At 34.0% G+C, this 23,919-nt stretch overlaps 1 long non-coding RNA gene across 7 annotated transcripts; it reads right to left on the bottom strand.

The window, feature by feature from the left end:
- Positions 1-4: 4 nt before the first annotated feature.
- LOC110694101 lies at positions 5-20,929 on the bottom strand. Of its 7 annotated transcripts, none has more exons than XR_002505750.1 (9): positions 20,448-20,929; positions 18,139-18,392; positions 15,539-17,175; positions 14,807-14,854; positions 13,218-13,319; positions 5,596-9,177; positions 3,287-3,540; positions 2,230-2,323; positions 5-836 (listed from the first exon to the last, which is right to left on the bottom strand). It is a non-coding gene; the product is annotated as an uncharacterized LOC110694101 (long non-coding RNA). The 7 variants fall into 7 exon arrangements; XR_002505753.1 differs by having other exon boundaries at positions 5-2,323; positions 5,596-5,702; positions 7,842-9,177; XR_002505752.1 differs by having other exon boundaries at positions 5-2,323; positions 5,596-8,009; positions 9,055-9,177.
- Between the last annotated feature and the right edge of the window lie 2,990 nt (positions 20,930-23,919).

Genomic DNA, 23,919 nt, shown 5'->3' with positions numbered 1-23,919 from the left:
CCCTTTCACCAACAAAAGAATTCAAGCACTATTGGTCAGTATAATTAGTAATTACTTGTATAAAAGATCATGCAAGGGTTGGCGTGCAAAGTTATGAGGTAGAGATCAAATGCATAAGATATAACATATAAGTCTTTTGATCCTAATATCCATTAATAGGTCTGAGGTCAAATGCAATATTAAACCTTCCCCTTCAAATAAAATTACCGTTACTCACCAGCAAGATAGATACAAAGAAATCATCTACATGCAGTTTACACTACCCCTCATCCTTAAAGCCATGTCTTCACATAAATACAGGGGCATATCCGAATAAGATTGATAACTGATTTAAATACACGTCAATGCATTTCAGTCATCTAAATCTAATTTTTTTCCAATATTTCATAGGGCACATATAACCTCCAAGCATGAATTGGTGCAGTTTTTTTTTTTACTATTCACAGATTGGTCAATATGATATATTGCTTGTTCTAATATTCCATCTTCAGTATTCAGTACATGATATGTAAAATTGATACTAATATGCATACTGAACCAATAATTTATAATTTCATTCACTACATATACAAGATTAAAATCAGTTTTGCAATGTTGGATATTGTCCCACATCAACTAAATAACAAGGGGAGTTCATTAGAGATGAATATAAAACAAAACTGAGTATGACCAAACAAATTACTTACCTGGACGGGGTCAATGGGCGATCAAGAAGGCCCATGGCCTAGGCTGGTGGCCTCCATTGCACATTCGGAGGGGTGCCTGCCTAACATCTTCCCAAGAGGAAGAGTGTACGTCATAATTTGTGATAGTGGGGGCCTGCGTTCGCGCGGCCCCTGTACAATTTACAGTTAACTCGTTAGAAATAATGGAAATGGTGAAATAAAGCAGTAACACTCCTCGAAAATAATTAATTCCAAGTGAATTTAAATGGCATGTGTACATTTGTACACAATCATGACCTAGTAAGAATTAATCAAAATCTACCATCTGTTTGGCAAGGGTTCAAGTGTTCAACAAAAGGAAAGTCAATGAAGAACCGCATTTCAGTTTGTATTTAAAGAAAAAATAAAGCAACATTGAATATTGGAAGAAGCAAAATTGAATTAAAACAGAACAACATAAGTAGAATAAGCTTCACAGAGTAATTAGCATTAAGTGTCATACTAGATTGACGGATTTTTGAATAAAGGTATAGGGAATTCTGGCTAAAACTGAAGCCAATGGTAGATTGACGGTTTTTAGAATAAAGGTATATGAATTGCAGTTAAAACTTAAGCCAAAGAATCCAACCATAGAAAATCTTACAGTCCCAGCAAATTAACACCAATGCTGTAAAATGATGTTATGTTTCTTCCCTTACATACGATAAATGGGGATCACTTGTTAAATTACAGCATCTTGAACCTCCAGGATGTCAATATTTTCAACACAGAATGAAAACTCTGGCAGTTTGTTTCTCACACATACATCATCTTGAACCTCCAGTGTATCAATATTTTCAACACAAAATGAACAAACTGACAGTCAAGTAGAATTTACAACTACTATCCAGAGGACCAGAGAAATCTGTACATCAACCATCTTTTACTTTTAGTCCTCATGGCCAAACGGTATTTCAGATTCATATTTAACTGAAACTCAAATGTAAAACCAAAAGACAGACATACTGAGGAAGCAATAGCCAAAAAATGAAATCTTGTCTCAGTCCCATATGACACCAACCATGTAAAGGACCAGCACTACCACCCCACATCAAGTCAAGAAAGAAGATTTAAGCTAGGAATTTACGGTATAAATAACAAAACCTGTTGCAATTATCTTCACACAGTCATGCAGTGAGCACAGAGCGAACTATTCTTTCACAGACATACGTTTATTTTTGGAGGGAGTTCCTTAACTGGAGCTTCCATTAAAAAAAAAAGTGGAAGTTTGTATCCCACAAGCCAACAGCTGTTGTACTCTCCAAGTATATATCAATTGATAATATAAACTTATCTAACCAAATTACATTATGTTGATAATAACAATACAACAGTATAACACCTACCCCTCACATAATGTTGCTCTAACTTTTGTTAATGTTTATTTATTACATTCTTAAGGATGAAGTAAATTTCATTTTCCACCAGAACCTCTTAATGCCAGCACCAACTCCGACTTAATCAGAGTCAGATAAATGAGCTTTGGTAGATGATTATAAGCAAAAAGTTACTAAATTTATAGTACCTTGCAGAAGTCCCTGATACATTGTGGCACTCTAATGAAGCTGTGCAGGTATCAAGCATACGCCGCAAGTCAGGACAATATAAGCACTCCATATCTGAATTTAGAGTAATAAAATTATTAGTGAGAGCTACAAGAAACAAACTTCAGAAAGAAACACAACCAGCCAAAAGGAGCAGAAAGCCCCCAAAATTGGAGAAAGATACAAGGGAGAAATGTTTGGACTGTATTAAAGTAGGCATCAACTTTGCCACTATTTACTTATCTTTGACCAACTAATACATAAAGTAAATTTTATTACCTATAATATGTTATTGGGTTGTCTTTCAATACATCAATTTTTTTATTATCAATGGTCCTGTTTTCAAAGTATGCAAATATGAAAGAGCAGTAAAGAAACATGGCAGAATACAAAATTATCAAATTAATTGTGAGGGCCAGACCCGTGCATTAAAGCTAAACTTAACTAATATTGGTGGGGTACGCCAGGCCCATGCAGTAGTGCAACACATGGGCGACGCTTGAAGATCCCAGCAGCAAGCTACTGTGGTGGATCTTCCCCCTTAAAAAATAAATTTAATATCGTTGTGGGCCATTGGCCCACGTATCAGATATTAAACTGATAAGAACAGATACTACACTTGATCTTAGCCAAAAGGCCGAGAAAGGTATGATTTGACAGGTCTAATCCTGTGTCTTATATTTCCTGAAGTTGCAATAGCTTCATCATTTCTTTTCGATGTGGTACATTCCTCCTTATTTAAGAGTTTGGAACTTGGTACTCCTACTATTATTCTGATGTCTGAAGTATTTGGATAAGTAATGCATTAATGATGTAACTAGAGGTGATAAGATCTTGTGGATTTGGTTAAAATATGAAGACATGTTTATCACACATTAATATCATTTTAAGGGGTAAGGCAATGTAAGTCTAGAGCATGTCAAACTTCCATCTTGAACAAATGGAATGAAAATTTGGAAAATTTATCGGAAACAACCTTTTTATATAAAAAAATTTGCGAGAAATAAAATTTAACATTTTTCAAAGATGAAAGCTTACTCCATTTTCTGGCGTTGACCAAACATTTTATGATTGACTCTCGCATTTAACTCACGTGCCTGTATTTCCTCAATTTTCATTCATCTTCTTCCTATTTCCATCTTCTTCTTCTATCCCATAGTGAAAGACCTCCAAACAAATACCAGTTATGATGCCAGATTTCGACCCACAATTGTATATCTTTTGATGCCAACTTTTACTCGAATCTTCAGTCAAGTCAGGTGCCACGAGTAAAATAAGGAGAATCCTCCAACCTGACAATTACCGGCAGGAAATTTATTAATGCAACTCTCTTAATTAAACTGCAAATGAGATTCACAGAATTTTTACTAGTCTACAAAATCTTGCAACTGAAAAGTTCAGTAAGATAGACCATTTCTATAATAATTAATGAAACTGGCACAACAAGTACAGAAGAATTTGCCATTGGACTGTTTGAGGCAAAGAAATCGAAATTTTTCATGGACGATGGCATACCAAATTTAGTTCAAGATGGACCAAAACCATAAACGCATTACTTATTACTTAAACATTGGAAGGGCAGAAAAGGACAAAAAAATTTGGACCATTTCTCGATTTGTGCGTGTCATCCTTGCGCAGGGGCCATGCTAATCTTCTCTGTATCGTTCCAATTTTATCAGATGTCTCCAAAGAGACAACCCTATTGTGAAGACACAATAATATAAAGAAAGTGTTTTTCTCTAAACTAACCGATGTGGGACTGAAATTCCTTAACATACTTTAAAGGAATCAGAAACCTGAATTACTGCAGCTCAATTAGTCAACTGTACGAAAACATATCTAACCAAAAAAAAAAAGCTGTATTAAGACATAAGACCTACAACCTGACAGTCATAATGTCAAACACTAGCTAGATCTCATTGAATCATCAGCTAAAAATTCTACACAAATTGCATGGTTACTTTTTTGTCAAGTTGGCAACATCATCAATAACAGATATAGCAGAGTTGAACTTGAACTCTTCGTTAAACCATCAAATTAAGAACGAATTTATCATCATTAGACAATAGTAACTGATTTAATATAGAAAGATAGCAATTGAACTCTTAACTAAACAATCAAAAACAAAGAAACATTTAGTAAAATGGTATCCTTCCCACAAATGACATATCAAATGACTTTGGCATTTCTAGCATTGAAGGGTTCATCATTTTAACTTTTTACAGACAAAGAAATCAGAAAACTATGGCAGATGTCGTTACAAATCCAGTTCAAAAATCACAATAACTGCTTATAATTTTATTTATTTTTTTTAAAGCATGGAAAAGAACCTAAGGCAAAAAGAATAAACTTTCTGAAAAAAGGACCTAATAAAATTTCCTAGCTAGTTTGACATTGTTCGACCGTTTGTTTTCAGTCATTCAAGCAGTGACATTATTTTTCTATCTTATACTTGATGTAGTAGAAATTTTTATGTCATGGAAATTGTTATGGACTCATGTTTTCATCAAGATTGATTTCATCCCATATTATTACAAGTAAAAAATCACAACAGCCAGACCATTCCCTCAGTAAGCTTCATTTTCCAACAAGTGGCAACCACAAAACATCTGCGATAACGTAATAGTCACTATCAAACAATCATTCAATCAAAGTAATAATCTCATAAGTGGGGTCGGCCACATAAACCAAATTTGATTATTCCGTGTAATCATCGACGAAGATCCTCCTCCATCCCTTACGATCCAATGGCTAATCCTCATATAAATCCAAAAATTTTATATCCTTCCTATCTTTCCAACCAAGTCATTTTCGGTCTCCCTCTCCCTCGTTTAACCCCTCCATTGTCCCACCCTTCCACTCTTCTTACCGGTGCACCCTCGGGTCTCCGTTTTACATGCCCAAAGCAATGCACACAATTTTTTCGTAGTTTGTCTGCAATGCCTACCACAACTACCTTCTTGCGAATAACCTTGTTTCTGATAACCTAATAGTCACTAAACATAAAAGAAAAATAAAAACTATTGGATCCATTTCTTCACAGCTTGCTTATCCCAACTTTTACTCATATAATCAGTCGGCTAAGGTGCCTTAACCTAATTTAGGAGAGCCCAAAAAGATCATGAACATTCTCTGACCTATTTACCAACAGAAAATTAATTAATGCAACTCTCATAGTTGTTAGTCATGTAAAACTGCAAATGAAATTTGAATCATCTTTAGTACTCTACAAAATTAAGCACTTGATGCACCAAAATTGGACAGAAATTTGGTAAAATAGTTCATTTCTATACTAACACAGGATTCTAACGATTACAAATTACAAGTAGAATGATTAGCCATTTCACCTGTTTGAGTCACAGAAGTTGGAAGTTCTTTGAAGAAGATGTCACACCAAATTCAGTTCAGGATTGACCAATATCTTAAGCATATTGCTTGAAACACTTTTCAGACCCTGAAATCAGAACCAAGCCATGCAAAAATATCAACAGAGTTAGAACAAGAGCCTAAAATTCAACCACAAAAAGGAGACAAATCTCTGTATGCTATTGACATACTTAAATTTTACATACAGGACTCAATTTTGCATGCAATGTAAATTTGCAAGAAAAATCTCTATCAGCTTAACAACATTAACAACAAATACATAGCCACGGTATATGGCATGATCAAACCCTGTAGTGGACTACTGGACCCCTAATGCATAGCCAAGGTATATTGGCATATCACAAGTGCCAATTATGAATAACTAACGCCAACCATAAATACTGATCTTAAATCTGACAGCTTCTGATGCACAATAGGAAAAGATCTATGTGAACAGGTAAGATTTTACAAGCACGCTTTACTTTCTTGAAGTAAAATGATAAAAGCAAAGGTATACTGAAACTAAGCACCAGCCAAATAAAAGATCTATAGTCAGGCACTTGCTCGTGATCTACTTAAGTAGACAAGCATTACTTTAAACAAAATACTCAAAACCACTATATTCTATAATTACAAAGCTAAGGGTAACTGTTATAGCTGATGTGATAAAGCCATAGGAGCACAATGGCACACAATTTTTACATGATCCACTGCAATATGCATTAGCTACATCCACAGGCATAGATGAGAATAATATCAACCCCTGAAGTCATTCAGCTCATCGCAACTACAAACAGTTTAGCCCTTACGAGTCCTCAAGCATAAGGCTACAACCTACAAGGCATATACCAAAGAAATTCCTTCTCTTTAAAAAAGCTTGGACATTATGTATTAGCCCCAGCCTGTGGTAAGAAATGACGCCTTCACTTCAGCAGTAGCATAAACACCAGTTAACAAGTGTCAAGGAGTTGAAGACTTGCTAATCTTCACATCAGTCCTTAGATATGCAAGTCTGCAACCCAAAATGTAATATGTAATCACAAACTTTTCTCCCTTACATACACCAATACTTCTATTCTCAGAAAGGCCAGCAGTATGGAAGGCAAGAGCTGAGCTCAATGAATAACAATGAGGTTATAAATAGAATGATCCGTGCTCTCTTAAAAAACCCAATTACAATATCTACATTTGGATTAGATGCAAGAAGCTAGCTCAAATCTGTTACCTTTTACAATTGCACAAACTCTAAAAATGCCTTCAAATATGATAATGATGACTTTGATTTCAAGGGATATACTAATTATCATCCAACTCAAGTTCTTTCCAGGTTAACAAAACACACAATCTCAAAACCCTGACAAAGCAAAAAAAAAAAAAAAAAAAAGGTTTTACAAGGGCTCAAAACCACACAATATTGCTTAGAAGTAATACGCCACACAAGTGAGGTACTTGCCAAAAACTGGAATTCCTACACAGTTGGTTGTGCATAGAACCACGGACAATCTTTACAATGACCCTATAAACTCCTACTTATAACTTAAGTTATAAAACTACATACTACGTTACTACCTAAATCCTAGATCATTTAGGATTAGAAAGCTAAATGACCTTCCACTAGTTGCTAAACATTTCACCATAAGTAGGTAGTTCGTCTAACCTATTTTATACATGGTTGCTAAATGGAATCCCTACAAACTGAGCACACACTCCAAATTCTAAAAGAAGAAAAAGGCCCCTTTTCCTCTATCTCCTTTCCTTTAGCTTCTTCAGTATTCCGACTTCCAATGAATTCAAAAAATCAAATGGAAATTCATTCAACACTATTAAAGCCAAAATCACACTAATTTCTAAATTCATTCAACACTATTAGTGTTAAATTACAAAGACAATACACCCTCCTTAGTTCCTCAACACCAGTTGCCTTTCACTTCACTTGCATAAATAGATGTTCCACTGTTCCAGTCATTCACGATGATACAAAATAAGAAAATTCATGAAAATCACTGACTTTGGCAAATTAGAGTCAATGCATTAGCAGTGACAACAAAAACAAAAATGTGCCTTATAATCTTTTGATTACATGTTGACCTTATTTGACACTCGATTTTCAGCTATATTATAGCCTTATAGGATATTTAGTGATTGTCCCGCATCATCGGACTACCGAAATTAAGAAGGACAACATAGATATATAAAGAAACCATGGAGGACTGAGAAACATACTTACCTGGTCGGGGTTGATGGGTGATAAAAAATTTCCATGGCCTAGGAAGGTAGCCTCCATTGCACTTTGTGAGGGATGCTTACCTAACATCTTCCCAAAGAGGAAGAGTGTACTTGTATTCAGTGCCATACCATAAACTCTGATTAAATTATAAAGAGCACAAGAAACAACCTGAGCTGATGTCAATATTAAGCAACATGAAATCAATATATATAACAAGAATACAGTTTTGAATTTATAGTGTATATAAGTCACATACATGAAATCAATACATTAACTGTTCTCTCTCTTCACTTCCATATTTTTGCTTTTGGATTTACAAGTGCTTACTTTATCAGGGTTCATTAAACTACAGCAATATTGCAAACGATACATTTCTCACATGTACTGTAGTCGGAGGTTAACTGCTATTTATTTTTCTTTTCTTTTCTTTTTTTTTTTAAGCTCTAGGTTCTGGTTTCAGTTATTTCAACACAAAGATGGGACAACTCAGTCATTCGAGAATGGTTGAAGTCTAGCATAACTAATGCTGTAAAATTATTCATATATTCAGCAGAAACTTTTCAAATGTACAATTAAGAAATTCAGACACATGAAACAGGCAACAAATGACATTGTCACAGTAGAATTATCTGCCCTGAGACAGCAAGCAGAGACATCTCTTGTTTGGTGGGATTCTACTCCATACTTCAAACAAGGTACGACAAAAAGATGAAAAAGTCCCACATTAGTCAAGAAAGAATTTCCAATCTAGGAATGCAGGGTATAAATAACAAAGCCTGACTGTATACTAATTACGCAGCCATGCAGTGAGCACAGAGCGAACTATTCTTTCGCCTTTTACTAAAGAATACCGTGTGCTCGCTGCATGTAGTGGCATACGTTTATTTTTGGAGGGAGTTCCTTATCAGGAACTTCCAATAAACCAAGTGAAATTTTTTGTCAAATTTCCAACTAACTGTATAGAAGACTAGAGGATATGCCAATTTGAGTTTCAATTACATAACAGAGTACCTAGCTTTTGTTGTATTGAACATATTACTCCCTTTACCGTCTATGTTTGTCCCATATTATTGTTGGTTTAGAGAACCCCCAACTTTATTCTCACAACCACTATATTTAATACCACCATTGTTCTTTCATTAATTTCGTTCGACCAAAAATTAAGATAACCCTACGCATATGGAGCAACAGAAGGGAGTAGTTTTATTGATACCTTGCTGTAGTCTGAGGCATCCTAGCATTCAAGAAGAGTTCAGAGGGCTACAGATCCTTGTGCAAACCATATACAGTATAATTTTGTAAGTCATGACAATTTAAGCACTTCATACGACCGAACCTGAGTTTGAAGAACAAATAAAGTTGTTAAGTGGCAGAGTTGTCACAAAAGCAAGCTTCAGAAAAAAGATTTTAAGCTGCTTAGAGGGAATAGAAACTCCCCACAAGAGGATTGATTAGTGGACTGCACTCGCTATAAATTAGGGTATCAAGCACTGCGTGAATGAAACCAATTACTGTGACAAATAGTTTCTATATACTGTACATACAACTAGATCTAATTAGTTGACAAACACGGGCAAGAGCCCAAAAATGGGCTGCATTTCTGTCCTTGATTGGAAAAGTTTAGACTAATAAGAGTATACTAGACAGTGGACACATTCTAATAAACAAGCGCTATCTACATTCTCTATCATGAAAATTGCATCACATATTCACATGGATACCTGAAACTGGAAGCTTTTAGGACGAAAAAAAAAAACTAAAATCTAACTAATTTTTGAACCATTTCTCGAATTACATGGGTCAAGGGCTATGCTAATATTCTCTGCATCACTACATATTTATAAGATGTCTCAGAAAAGATAAAAGTATCGCAGTCAATACTTCATACAAAGATACAAACATTTGTATCATAGACTTGGAATGCTGAATTATGAATCATAGCTTCAAAATCAAAATGACTCTGATTTACCTAGGAATTTGCAAAACTCAAATGATCTCAAGCTACCAAATCCAATATATGAAGTATCAAGTTAATAACTCACTAAAACTTCCAGGAAAGCCTACTCAAGGTGTTCCGCACAACTGATGGTTACTCTCTAGCTCAAATAGAAGTTAATATACTACAAGGTAGAATGAACTGATCTAATCTTTCCATAGGTTAATCTATAAGAGAGCGCTAACCTGTCTTTGAAATATAAATCAGTAGGGTTGTGCCAGGAATTGCACTAGCATTGTGCACAAAAAATTCAATTACAGCTACGGTAATAGTCCCTCCCACAAAAATATTATCATTGTCAGTCAAAGACCTCTGCATCTGATATATAAAGGATACGAAAATCTTGATATTAACCATAAGTATTCATGTATATCAAAGATCAAGACAATCTGACATAAAGAACGAGGTTTTTGCTTTAAATGACAGCAAAACTTCATAGGATAGACAAGCATAACCCCTATTTCAGAGAATGAGAGCCCTGGGAGGATAGATTTTTTTTTCCAAAATAGACCATTTCTCGATCTCTGTGTCATCCTTGTGTAGGGGCCATGCTAACTCTATATCGTTCCAATTTTATCATGTCTCTGAAGAGAACTCAAAATGATGTATAGAACAATATAAAGATTGTTATATTGGAGTAGTTTAGCAATGGGGGATACAAATATGCTTGTATATTGCTCAAGTGTACCTATGCTAATGTACTCAGAACAACGCAACGAGCACATATGACTCATAACATCAATTAGGTATCATAGATTGTTGGTTATCACCACAAAAACTCAGACCTTCAGTAATTCTAGACCTGAAATGATTATTCATAATTTGCAAATGAGATTATCACCCATAAAAGATATAGCAATAGATGCAATCGAACTTTTTGGTCAACCATCAAAATAGAAAGAAGATCAAATGATTTTAGCACTTAAACCACTGAAGTAGTCATCATAAGACATGTTTATAGGCAGAGAATTAAAATTTTATGTGGCACATGCTTGCACCAAATGTACTTCACAATGAACCAAAAACACCAAAACTTTGCTTATAAATTATAATTTTTTTCAATGCATGAAACAGGCAAATGGAAACTGTCTGAAAAAAGGCCCTAAAAATCCCAATAATCTAAACGTGCTTTAAATATATCATCCTAACTTAAAGATCAAGGGACATGATCCTTCTACTGGACTTTTGGTTTAAGTATTGGTGGGGTGCGCCAGGCCCGTGCAGTACTGCAACGCATGGGCGACGCTTGAAGATCCCAGTAGCAAGCTACTGTGGTGGATCTTCCCCCTTAAAAAATAAATTTAATATCGTTGTGGGTCATTGACCCACGTATCAGATATTAAACTGATAAGAACAGATACTACACTTGATCTTAGCCAAAAGGCCGAGAAAGGTATGATTTGGTAAGTTTAATCTCTTGCCTTTTATTTCCTGAAGTTGTCTTGCCCTCGTCGCTTCTATTCGATGTGGTACAGCAGTCCTTAACTATAGGCCAAAAGCACAGCTAAGAGCAGGATTGGATCATAAAAGACTTGAAGAAGTCTGGATATAAAGCAAACAGCATGGGAACTCAGCTTTCAGTTCCATAGAAGAACACCATAAAAAGAGAGCTACAGAAGTATGAAGGTCCAAAGTAGAAGCTTCATCAAAACACTATACATGAAGATTAAAAAATGATTTTGTTTAGGAATCATATAAAATAGTATTTCTCTCTACCTTAATTTCACTTATCTTATATGAAGTTATTAGTCCTTATCTAATATGAGTTAATCAACCCTTACCTTATCTTATTCGACTTTATTGGACCTTATAAAATTTATTATATAACCTTATAGAATTTATTATCCCTTATCTTGTCTGAACATATCAACCCTTATTATATAACCTTATAGAATTTATTATCCCTTATCTTGTCTGAACATATCAACCCTTACCTTAGTTAAACTTATAAATTCTTATACTATATTATACGAAGTATTAACTTATAAGCTTCAGCTGAGGAGAACATAACCCAATTATGTGGATAATTTAATAATGCATGGAACAGGAAGGAACTTAGTAGAGTAGTTTCTAAATTGAATGCCTAAATTAAAATAGATTTAGTATAGTTATTTACTTTATTTTCACTTATTTTATGAAAAATAAGTTATGACAAGTGTTATTCAAGCTCAAATCACAACTAAAATAAATTCTAATAAAGTATCGTGAGTTCATATAAGATAAAATAAGTGTACAATGTACTAGATGTGTTTAAGGTTGTCAAAAGTATGATTCACTCTTTGGATAATAAGGATTGAAAAAGATAAAAGGTTGATTTGTGAAGAAAAAAGTATATTTCAACTTAGGAATTTTTTTGTTTTTAAAATTCTGATTCATCTTACAAGTCTTTTTCGAAATTAAGTCTTTCGATTAAAAATCTTAAACCACGGTTCATAGAATGATCCCAATCCAAAACTTATACAGTATTTACATTAATCTGAATGCATCCTAGTTTAATACTCCCTCCGTGTTTAAATCAATACGTTGAAAACTGTGTTCTTTAAATTTTAATGTTGTGTTCTTTTATAAATTCATAATATTCTTTATAATTATAAGTCATGTTCTTTTGCTTAATCTGGTATGCCCGGGGAACCACCGATTGAGTTTTAGGAAGGTTAGTTGAATTTATAAATATAATAAGTAGTAGGGTATAAGTTGATGAGAGTGGAGAGAGTAAGGGGTTTTTGTTGAGACTATTAGTTAGTAGCATGTTATTTAAAAATAGAGAGAATATTATTAAAAAATAGAGAGAAGTTACTATAAAAGAAAAGTGTCATTTATTCAAACAGGGCCGGAAAAGGAAATTGTTTCATTTATTTAAACACAGAGGGTTTGAGTGAATATTTGAGAATGCTACATAAGAAATGTTTTATTCAAACAAAAATGGACATTCCCTAAGTCTGCTTAAAACTTCCATGTGTTGTGAACCTTTCTCAAAAGGGTCTGAGTGAATCCTCATGGGGTATGGGATTGTATTACTCTAAGATACAATCCTAAGTTCATTCTTGATGGAAAACCCACACTACTCCACAAACCAGACACCCCCTAAGTAGAAAAGGTTTGTATTTATTATAGGTTTTCGCCCTATTTAGTGAAGATTTTTTATGTAAGTCCTTAGTTTTTAGCCTTGGAAGTTATACTCATTAAAAATCCCTCGTTTACATTCAAGTTTCTTTAGCTTTTCACTTTTTAGCTACATGCTAACAGCTCTTTAACTATATTTCACCACCTCCAGCAGTATTCAGTCTCAACACTCTGTCATGAATTTGTTAATTTGGTAAAAAAAAAAAACAAGAGAAAAATTCACACAATGTCCAAATAGAGTATAAAAAGAGAATTACCATTTAAACACAATCTCACTCAGCTTTTTCACATCTTCGTCATTGTCATCCTCTATTCCTCATTTCAAGAGCGGCGAAGGATTTCAATTAAGAGAGCAAAATCTACAAGAATCAGTACTGTTATAACGAAGGTGAGAAATAACAAATCTTGAATGCGAAATTAACAAGAAAAACACACACAATTTTACGTGGTTCACCAACAATGTGTTGGCTACGTCCACTACCCGGTAGGGGTGTTCACTGTGCGGTTTGGATCATAAACCACACCATACCTCAAAAGTGCGGTTTGTAATTTTTTCAAACCGCACTTTTAAAAAAACCGCACCATAAAATGTGGTTTGGTGCGGTGTGGTTTGCGGTTTAACCGTATTTTATCAAAATTGTAATTATTCTTTTTAAAACAAAACTTTAATTTTATTTTATAATTATTAGTTTATAATTAAACTATTAAACTCTTTTTATTAACCTCTAATTAACTAATAGTCAAAGATTAGCTCAAATATTTTAGTTCTTTTGTATAGTTTTAATGAAAATATAGCATAAAAATCGCGGTTTGGTCTCAATATTTTTGGAAACCGCACCAAACCGCAAAATTGTGGTTTGGTTTGCGGTTTGGTGCGGTCTAAACTGCACTTTGTACAACCCTACTACCAGGCGAAAATAATAGTTTTATTTATCTTGGGAAAACAAATTGCATATTCACAACAGATTTGAGGCCAATCATAGAATACCGATTGATTGTCTCTCATATTTCAAATGTCATCATAATAAATAGACAAAAAAACTCTGAGATTTATGAATAATCACTCAACTTATTCGGCTAGGAGTAACCCTAAGGGTATATAATTAATATAGAACTCTTCAAAAGAGAAACTGATTTGGGCCAAAGCCCATTAAATAACCACACGGACCAAAACCACACGACCGTGTACCTTGATCCACACGACCATGTGACATATCTTGTAGTAGCGGAACTACACGACCATGTACCATGAACCACACGGTCGTGTATATTGAAGAGTACATAATAACACTGACTACGAGATCGTGTATAATGGACTACATGATCGTGTACCTACTCGGTCACCGATTCAAGGCATATTTCTCAACAAGTACAATTCAGATTAGCAAGCGCCAGAACAAGAAGGGAATTGTCAGCCTTTTGTTTTTACACTTCAGTATGTGTGCAGCAAGAAGATCCAAAACATGATGTAAAGAAATGAAATCAATAAGTTCGTAAATGTAAAAGGGGGGGGGGGAAATATTATTGGGGGGGGGGATATTATGCTTAAATGTCTAAATTTGAGTCAAGTACATGCCTCTGGGATAGTTGACATAGCACATTACATATGTGATGTGGATTATTCAAGCAACCAAGGATATGAATCGATTGGTGTTCCAGGGAGATATAGTAAAAATGATGGGAATCTTATAATTTATCAAGACTTTTTATCATTCAAAATGAATAGCATCATTTTCAAACGGAGAATGGTGGCATTTCACATACTACATCAAAGGCGCAAATTGTCATTCTTACACACAATGTGAAGTCCTCATACCAATTCTTGAAAGAGAGAATAACATCGTACCATGAGCCTTGGGTTTTATTTAGTTGACACAATCCTGCTTGGTGCACCCTTTCACCAACAAAAGAATTCAAGCACTATTGGTCAGTATAATTAGTAATTACTTGTATAAAAGATCATGCAAGGGTTGGCGTGCAAAGTTATGAGGTAGAGATCAAATGCATAAGATATAACATATAAGTCTTTTGATCCTAATATCCATTAATAGGTCTGAGGTCAAATGCAATATTAAACCTTCCCCTTCAAATAAAATTACCGTTACTCACCAGCAAGATAGATACAAAGAAATCATCTACATGCAGTTTACACTACCCCTCATCCTTAAAGCCATGTCTTCACATAAATACAGGGGCATATCCGAATAAGATTGATAACTGATTTAAATACACGTCAATGCATTTCAGTCATCTAAATCTAATTTTTTTCCAATATTTCATAGGGCACATATAACCTCCAAGCATGAATTGGTGCAGTTTTTTTTTTTACTATTCACAGATTGGTCAATATGATATATTGCTTGTTCTAATATTCCATCTTCAGTATTCAGTACATGATATGTAAAATTGATACTAATATGCATACTGAACCAATAATTTATAATTTCATTCACTACATATACAAGATTAAAATCAGTTTTGCAATGTTGGATATTGTCCCACATCAACTAAATAACAAGGGGAGTTCATTAGAGATGAATATAAAACAAAACTGAGTATGACCAAACAAATTACTTACCTGGACGGGGTCAATGGGCGATCAAGAAGGCCCATGGCCTAGGCTGGTGGCCTCCATTGCACATTCGGAGGGGTGCCTGCCTAACATCTTCCCAAGAGGAAGAGTGTACGTCATAATTTGTGATAGTGGGGGCCTGCGTTCGCGCGGCCCCTGTACAATTTACAGTTAACTCGTTAGAAATAATGGAAATGGTGAAATAAAGCAGTAACACTCCTCGAAAATAATTAATTCCAAGTGAATTTAAATGGCATGTGTACATTTGTACACAATCATGACCTAGTAAGAATTAATCAAAATCTACCATCTGTTTGGCAAGGGTTCAAGTGTTCAACAAAAGGAAAGTCAATGAAGAACCGCATTTCAGTTTGTATTTAAAGAAAAAATAAAGCAACATTGAATATTGGAAGAAGCAAAATTGAATTAAAACAGAACAACATAAGTAGAATAAGCTTCACAGAGTAATTAGCATTAAGTGTCATACTAGATTGACGGATTTTTGAATAAAGGTATAGGGAATTCTGGCTAAAACTGAAGCCAATGGTAGATTGACGGTTTTTAGAATAAAGGTATATGAATTGCAGTTAAAACTTAAGCCAAAGAATCCAACCATAGAAAATCTTACAGTCCCAGCAAATTAACACCAATGCTGTAAAATGATGTTATGTTTCTTCCCTTACATACGATAAATGGGGATCACTTGTTAAATTACAGCATCTTGAACCTCCAGGATGTCAATATTTTCAACACAGAATGAAAACTCTGGCAGTTTGTTTCTCACACATACATCATCTTGAACCTCCAGTGTATCAATATTTTCAACACAAAATGAACAAACTGACAGTCAAGTAGAATTTACAACTACTATCCAGAGGACCAGAGAAATCTGTACATCAACCATCTTTTACTTTTAGTCCTCATGGCCAAACGGTATTTCAGATTCATATTTAACTGAAACTCAAATGTAAAACCAAAAGACAGACATACTGAGGAAGCAATAGCCAAAAAATGAAATCTTGTCTCAGTCCCATATGACACCAACCATGTAAAGGACCAGCACTACCACCCCACATCAAGTCAAGAAAGAAGATTTAAGCTAGGAATTTACGGTATAAATAACAAAACCTGTTGCAATTATCTTCACACAGTCATGCAGTGAGCACAGAGCGAACTATTCTTTCACAGACATACGTTTATTTTTGGAGGGAGTTCCTTAACTGGAGCTTCCATTAAAAAAAAAAGTGGAAGTTTGTATCCCACAAGCCAACAGCTGTTGTACTCTCCAAGTATATATCAATTGATAATATAAACTTATCTAACCAAATTACATTATGTTGATAATAACAATACAACAGTATAACACCTACCCCTCACATAATGTTGCTCTAACTTTTGTTAATGTTTATTTATTACATTCTTAAGGATGAAGTAAATTTCATTTTCCACCAGAACCTCTTAATGCCAGCACCAACTCCGACTTAATCAGAGTCAGATAAATGAGCTTTGGTAGATGATTATAAGCAAAAAGTTACTAAATTTATAGTACCTTGCAGAAGTCCCTGATACATTGTGGCACTCTAATGAAGCTGTGCAGGTATCAAGCATACGCCGCAAGTCAGGACAATATAAGCACTCCATATCTGAATTTAGAGTAATAAAATTATTAGTGAGAGCTACAAGAAACAAACTTCAGAAAGAAACACAACCAGCCAAAAGGAGCAGAAAGCCCCCAAAATTGGAGAAAGATACAAGGGAGAAATGTTTGGACTGTATTAAAGTAGGCATCAACTTTGCCACTATTTACTTATCTTTGACCAACTAATACATAAAGTAAATTTTATTACCTATAATATGTTATTGGGTTGTCTTTCAATACATCAATTTTTTTATTATCAATGGTCCTGTTTTCAAAGTATGCAAATATGAAAGAGCAGTAAAGAAACATGGCAGAATACAAAATTATCAAATTAATTGTGAGGGCCAGACCCGTGCATTAAAGCTAAACTTAACTAATATTGGTGGGGTACGCCAGGCCCATGCAGTAGTGCAACACATGGGCGACGCTTGAAGATCCCAGCAGCAAGCTACTGTGGTGGATCTTCCCCCTTAAAAAATAAATTTAATATCGTTGTGGGCCATTGGCCCACGTATCAGATATTAAACTGATAAGAACAGATACTACACTTGATCTTAGCCAAAAGGCCGAGAAAGGTATGATTTGACAGGTCTAATCCTGTGTCTTATATTTCCTGAAGTTGCAATAGCTTCATCATTTCTTTTCGATGTGGTACATTCCTCCTTATTTAAGAGTTTGGAACTTGGTACTCCTACTATTATTCTGATGTCTGAAGTATTTGGATAAGTAATGCATTAATGATGTAACTAGAGGTGATAAGATCTTGTGGATTTGGTTAAAATATGAAGACATGTTTATCACACATTAATATCATTTTAAGGGGTAAGGCAATGTAAGTCTAGAGCATGTCAAACTTCCATCTTGAACAAATGGAATGAAAATTTGGAAAATTTATCGGAAACAACCTTTTTATATAAAAAAATTTGCGAGAAATAAAATTTAACATTTTTCAAAGATGAAAGCTTACTCCATTTTCTGGCGTTGACCAAACATTTTATGATTGACTCTCGCATTTAACTCACGTGCCTGTATTTCCTCAATTTTCATTCATCTTCTTCCTATTTCCATCTTCTTCTTCTATCCCATAGTGAAAGACCTCCAAACAAATACCAGTTATGATGCCAGATTTCGACCCACAATTGTATATCTTTTGATGCCAACTTTTACTCGAATCTTCAGTCAAGTCAGGTGCCACGAGTAAAATAAGGAGAATCCTCCAACCTGACAATTACCGGCAGGAAATTTATTAATGCAACTCTCTTAATTAAACTGCAAATGAGATTCACAGAATTTTTACTAGTCTACAAAATCTTGCAACTGAAAAGTTCAGTAAGATAGACCATTTCTATAATAATTAATGAAACTGGCACAACAAGTACAGAAGAATTTGCCATTGGACTGTTTGAGGCAAAGAAATCGAAATTTTTCATGGACGATGGCATACCAAATTTAGTTCAAGATGGACCAAAACCATAAACGCATTACTTATTACTTAAACATTGGAAGGGCAGAAAAGGACAAAAAAATTTGGACCATTTCTCGATTTGTGCGTGTCATCCTTGCGCAGGGGCCATGCTAATCTTCTCTGTATCGTTCCAATTTTATCAGATGTCTCCAAAGAGACAACCCTATTGTGAAGACACAATAATATAAAGAAAGTGTTTTTCTCTAAACTAACCGATGTGGGACTGAAATTCCTTAACATACTTTAAAGGAATCAGAAACCTGAATTACTGCAGCTCAATTAGTCAACTGTACGAAAACATATCTAACCAAAAAAAAAAAGTTGTATTAAGACATAAGACCTACAACCTGACAGTCATAATGTCAAACACTAGCTAGATCTCATTGAATCATCAGCTAAAAATTCTACACAAATTGCATGGTTACTTTTTTGTCAAGTTGGCAACATCATCAATAACAGATATAGCAGAGTTGAACTTGAACTCTTCGTTAAACCATCAAATTAAGAACGAATTTATCATCATTAGACAATAGTAACTGATTTAATATAGAAAGATAGCAATTGAACTCTTAACTAAACAATCAAAAACAAAGAAACATTTAGTAAAATGGTATCCTTCCCACAAATGACATATCAAATGACTTTGGCATTTCTAGCATTGAAGGGTTCATCATTTTAACTTTTTACAGACAAAGAAATCAGAAAACTATGGCAGATGTCGTTACAAATCCAGTTCAAAAATCACAATAACTGCTTATAATTTTATTTATTTTTTTTAAAGCATGGAAAAGAACCTAAGGCAAAAAGAATAAACTTTCTGAAAAAAGGACCTAATAAAATTTCCTAGCTAGTTTGACATTGTTCGACCGTTTGTTTTCAGTCATTCAAGCAGTGACATTATTTTTCTATCTTATACTTGATGTAGTAGAAATTTTTATGTCATGGAAATTGTTATGGACTCATGTTTTCATCAAGATTGATTTCATCCCATATTATTACAAGTAAAAAATCACAACAGCCAGACCATTCCCTCAGTAAGCTTCATTTTCCAACAAGTGGCAACCACAAAACATCTGCGATAACGTAATAGTCACTATCAAACAATCATTCAATCAAAGTAATAATCTCATAAGTGGGGTCGGCCACATAAACCAAATTTGATTATTCCGTGTAATCATCGACGAAGATCCTCCTCCATCCCTTACGATCCAATGGCTAATCCTCATATAAATCCAAAAATTTTATATCCTTCCTATCTTTCCAACCAAGTCATTTTCGGTCTCCCTCTCCCTCGTTTAACCCCTCCATTGTCCCACCCTTCCACTCTTCTTACCGGTGCACCCTCGGGTCTCCGTTTTACATGCCCAAAGCAATGCACACAATTTTTTCGTAGTTTGTCTGCAATGCCTACCACAACTACCTTCTTGCGAATAACCTTGTTTCTGATAACCTAATAGTCACTAAACATAAAAGAAAAATAAAAACTATTGGATCCATTTCTTCACAGCTTGCTTATCCCAACTTTTACTCATATAATCAGTCGGCTAAGGTGCCTTAACCTAATTTAGGAGAGCCCAAAAAGATCATGAACATTCTCTGACCTATTTACCAACAGAAAATTAATTAATGCAACTCTCATAGTTGTTAGTCATGTAAAACTGCAAATGAAATTTGAATCATCTTTAGTACTCTACAAAATTAAGCACTTGATGCACCAAAATTGGACAGAAATTTGGTAAAATAGTTCATTTCTATACTAACACAGGATTCTAACGATTACAAATTACAAGTAGAATGATTAGCCATTTCACCTGTTTGAGTCACAGAAGTTGGAAGTTCTTTGAAGAAGATGTCACACCAAATTCAGTTCAGGATTGACCAATATCTTAAGCATATTGCTTGAAACACTTTTCAGACCCTGAAATCAGAACCAAGCCATGCAAAAATATCAACAGAGTTAGAACAAGAGCCTAAAATTCAACCACAAAAAGGAGACAAATCTCTGTATGCTATTGACATACTTAAATTTTACATACAGGACTCAATTTTGCATGCAATGTAAATTTGCAAGAAAAATCTCTATCAGCTTAACAACATTAACAACAAATACATAGCCACGGTATATGGCATGATCAAACCCTGTAGTGGACTACTGGACCCCTAATGCATAGCCAAGGTATATTGGCATATCACAAGTGCCAATTATGAATAACTAACGCCAACCATAAATACTGATCTTAAATCTGACAGCTTCTGATGCACAATAGGAAAAGATCTATGTGAACAGGTAAGATTTTACAAGCACGTTTTTCTACTCGGTAACACATTAATTTCACATTCTTCTAAAAAAATCAGTGTGACATTTAACAAACGGCGTATGACCCTCACACATCAGAGCGTGTTAACAGCATAACTATCACATCTAGGATCCAGTAACCTTATTTGTATAAAAATACAGTTACTGACAAAGGTTTGAAGAAAGGAGATTAAGGATATTTTCTTAGCCCTTGCACTCAACAGGATGTTGCAGCTTGATATGTGGACTTTCTTGCAGGTTTGATGGAGTAATGCATTAGTAGATACTAGATAAGCCAGAATAGTGAAAATGCCTAATTAGTACAAGACAACTACTTTCTTTATCAAATATCAATATATTCTGCAACGACTATAAACACACCACTCAATATAACTCATACTCAAGAACTCACAATAGATATGAGTAAGTGTCCTAAGCATCTTTAACCAAAGAGAAGCAAAAGTTCATAGCTCCGTACCCATGTCAATGTCGAAGACTCAACACGAGGATTTGAAATAAAGTAAAAGGTCCAAGCAACTAATAGTCAAATATTATACTAGAGTATACAAAGCAAGTTCCAATAAAAGTAAGGTCTAACTAACAAAGCCCTAAATTACAACCAAAAACAAGAACCTCATTATTCATTATCCAAGGGACGAGGCCAGTGGCGGAGCCACTATAGGTCCTGGTAGGGCACGTGCCCTTGCAGATTTTTTTCCTTAAAAAAAAAAAGTTACTAAAAATGTATTTAAAAAGAATACAAAGTGTACTATGTTATTTAAACTTCCAGTAGCCTAGTGGTTGGAAACTTGGAACATAGCACATTACTTTGTTTACCCAAGGTCATGGGTTCTAATCCCTTACCCAACATTTATTTTTTCCCTTTTTTTTTAATTTTTTAATTTTCTTAGTGTCCTTATTTTTTTTATATTCTCCTTATTCTTTCTATGCTTAATATCCTTATTTTTTTTAATTCTTTTTTTTTTTTTTCTAAGTGTCATTTTTTTATTCTCTCTTTATTCTTTCTATGCTTAATGTCCTTTTTTTTTTTTTGGCTTAATGTCCTATTGTGGTACGTAGATGTGTCTTGATTTTTTTTTTTTTTATTGCGGTACGTAGATGTGTCTATTTTTTTTCTTGCTTATTGTCCTATTGTAGTACGTAGATGTGTCTTGAATTTTTTTTTTTAAAAAAATTTTTTAAGAGCATGATAAAAGTGTTTTAGTAGTAGGTGCCCTACCATTGTTAAAATCCTGGCTCCACCACGGGACGAGGCAACATTATACTTCTAGAAGGGGCGCACCATAATGTCACATGTTTGGAACTATTAATTTTGAGAACCCGTGCAATATACTATTATACTAAACACTCCAACTTGCATAAGAACAATTAAACTTCAAATTTTTGAAGTTCTGAAAAGTGATTGACATACATGATACATACAACATACCCATTGCAACGCCCAAAATTATGATAGAGGGGAGACTTACTTATTAGACGATCAAACTAATTCTCGGCTTGTTAGTTATTCCTTTCCTATACAAAATTGCTGATTAATTCCCAATTTAACATCATAAAGATATAAACCCATTTCCAATCTCACTTGTTAACACCATAAGCTCATCTCCATATATCAAAATAAGAACATGCTTCAAAAAAAAAAAAAAAATAAGAATATTGCAAACATTACCATAGATACTGGCGGACCCAGGAATTTCCGACTGGTGAGTCACAATTGATAACCAAATATGTAAAAAGAAAAAATTTACCAAAATTCTCAAGAAAAATTATTTACAAAGATCATCCAAATAGAAAATTGACAAGATTACAGTACTAACTAATAATTAACAAGCTTAAAATTGACAAGACTAAAATTAACAAACTAATAATTAACAAGCTAATAATTGACAACATGACAAGCTTAGCTCTCTAATTATTAACAAACTAATAATTGACAAGATTAAAATTTGTACAAGCATTAGGTTCACATTTCATCAAAAACCCAACAACATTAACAAAAGGTTCAAAGTTAGTATTTTTTTTTTTAAAAAAAAAACTTAGAAAATAATTTGTTTTTTTATTTTTTTTTAAAAAACATAAAAAATATTTTGGGCCCTGGTGAGTCATTTGACCCACCAGGCATAAGGCCAAGTCCGCCAACAAGTTATAACACAAATCCCCCACATAACATGAACCAACAAAGATACATTATGTGACTTGGTACATTTTGGCCTAATTTAACATTACTAGGTAGCGAATTGCATACCCGTACCCAAATTTTATATCGGCGAGTTATTAGTTAACGCTAAAAAATACTAAAGTCGAATTATAATTTTAAAACATTCTATAGATTATTGCATATTGTTTTACTAGGGCTTTATCAACATATAAATGATAATGGTATAAAACCAATGTAACACATCAATTGGAGGGAGAAAGTTTATTTACTTTTGTATTTCAAAAAATTAAAATTAAAATTGGAATTCATTCTTCAATTCATACCACACAACCGATGTACTTCGCACCTCAATTCAAAAAACGGTTTATTTTTCATTGATCTCATTAAAAATGTTAAATACCAAGAATCGTTTTTATTAATTTAATGTGCTCAATAAAAAGGCCATACCTTTTTTTTTTAATTAATTTTCAGAAAAAGGACCAAAGAATTTAGGAAATAAGAAGAAAAAAAAAACGTAGTGTAAAGGAAAAAACTCAAAATCAAGTAAAAAAATCACATGATAATGAAAAAAAAATAAAAAAGCATTTCGAAGAAAATTAGGGAAAGAAGAAGGCGGTAGATTACCTGAACCACGAATGATTGATGAAAAGTAAGAGATGCTGAAAATCATCAAAAACATCCCAAAATTAATACTACGTAAAGCGAAATGAACAAGAAAACTAAATTTATTTTTGTAAAATTGTGATTTACAATTTACCCATTTAAATTGCAACTATAATGATGAATTTTGGTCATTTTGAGTATGATC

This window comes from Chenopodium quinoa, unplaced genomic scaffold (assembly GCF_001683475.1).
Source record: "Chenopodium quinoa cultivar QQ74 unplaced genomic scaffold, ASM168347v1, whole genome shotgun sequence".
NCBI classification, from domain to species: domain Eukaryota; kingdom Viridiplantae; phylum Streptophyta; class Magnoliopsida; order Caryophyllales; family Amaranthaceae; genus Chenopodium; species Chenopodium quinoa.
Note: the sequence above shows the minus strand (reverse complement) of the source record. Positions and strands in the feature narration are given on the sequence as shown.